Source organism: Lissotriton helveticus, chromosome 11 (assembly GCF_964261635.1).
Source record: "Lissotriton helveticus chromosome 11, aLisHel1.1, whole genome shotgun sequence".
In the NCBI taxonomy this organism is placed as follows: Eukaryota; Metazoa; Chordata; class Amphibia; order Caudata; family Salamandridae; genus Lissotriton; species Lissotriton helveticus.
In genome coordinates, this window is record NC_136072.1 from 573,273,473 (window position 1) to 573,274,972 (window position 1,500).

Below are 1,500 nucleotides of genomic sequence, written 5' to 3' on the forward strand. Positions count from 1 at the left end.
TTAGTTCTGTGAATCGGGCCCTATATTTTTTAATGATTAGCAAATTATATTAAATGGTAGCGCAGTTTGATGTAGCCATCAATTTAAAAAGGCATTCAATAAGCTATTTGAATATAGCAAAACAATTTCGTAATTTTTGTGCGGTCAGAACAAACACACATATACATTCATTACTTCCTCGTAAGTCTTCCTCGCCACATGAGTAACGTAGTGAGCTTCAGCTCCACACCAGAACCCTCCAAAGCAAAAAAAGGTTAGCCTCCCATGCCTCCCATCCCTTCCCAATATTGCCGACCCATTACACCCTTGACCTCTATAAGAGGCGGACCGGCCCAACCCTTCAGCCTGTTTTTTTACTTCTGCGCTGCAGATTCTCCAGTGCGTGCTTTCAGGTAAGTGGTTTCTGCTATAGCTGGAACTGGGTTCCCTGGTCGGTGGCCCTGCTCTAGCGGGCCCTAGGACTCTGGGACCTTCCTCCTTCCTTCCCCGGCTGTCTGGGCCGGTTAGGCTCTGGTTTAGCATGCCATGGGTTTACAGGGGGAAGGACGTGGGGTTCTGGGGCTCTTCCTAGTGTGGTGTGGTGCTGTAGCTCCCAGTGTCCTCTCCCCTCGTCCGTATGGGCAGTGTTTTTTGTTATGCTCCTGCCCGGACCCCCCCCCTTCCCTGGTGGCGCTCCTTCGGTCTCCCTTTATTGGAGCAGCTAAGCATGTGGGCATGGTGGGGGTGGGGGCGCCCGGAGGTCCGTTTTACGGTCCCCAGGTGCACCTCTGCCTCGTGGTTGTCTGGTTTTTCAGAGCCCCCAGGGGTCCTCACTGTAACCTCTTCTGTTCCTGTCCTGACGGGCTGGCGGGGTGCCGACTCCTCAATGGGGCTGTCTGGCCGTGTCTCTGGCCCTGGGCTGGGCTATCTCTTCCTTGCTCACCTTAGCGGGCCTGCCTGTTTGCGCATGGATTATTCTGGAGATGTCTGGGATTGAACCAGGGGCCTCATGCTTGCGATGCATGCGCTCTGCCACTGAGCTACGTCCCCATGTTTTTTATGCGTGCTTACGGCTCTTGGCTGTGGAGCCGGTCTCGTGGGGACTTACCGCATTTCTCCGCTTGCTGGGCGTGTCTCTCCTGGGAGCGCATGCGAGTTGCAGGAGGCCGCACACAGCGGCATTCTTCCTGATGCCGGGCTCTGCGGCCGTTGCCTCTGGGATCCCATGTGGGTCTTGGTGTTCTGCGCTCACGAGTTGACTTCGCAATTGGTTCTCGGCTGCCTGCGATCTGGATGCGGTCAGCTCTTTACAGGTTACTGTGGGGGTCGCGTTTTGTGTTGGGCCCTCGTGGGTCCTGGTCTTTACTTTCTGTGGCGTCCGGGACGTGGGCAGTTCCTGGTGCCTTTCCTCGCTGCTGTCTTTCCGCCCGTGCTTGTTGAGTACTGCACGGACGGTTGGCGATGCCACGTTTTCCCCTCAGGTCGCACGCGGCGTACCTGTCTGGGTTTGTCTATGGGGAC

At 55.8% G+C, this 1,500-nt stretch overlaps 1 non-coding gene across 1 annotated transcript; it reads right to left on the bottom strand.

The window, feature by feature from the left end:
• Positions 1-957: 957 nt before the first annotated feature.
• TRNAA-CGC (transfer RNA alanine (anticodon CGC)) lies at positions 958-1,029 on the bottom strand. The gene has a single exon. It is a non-coding gene; the product is annotated as a tRNA-Ala (tRNA).
• Positions 1,030-1,500: the final 471 nt, after the last annotated feature.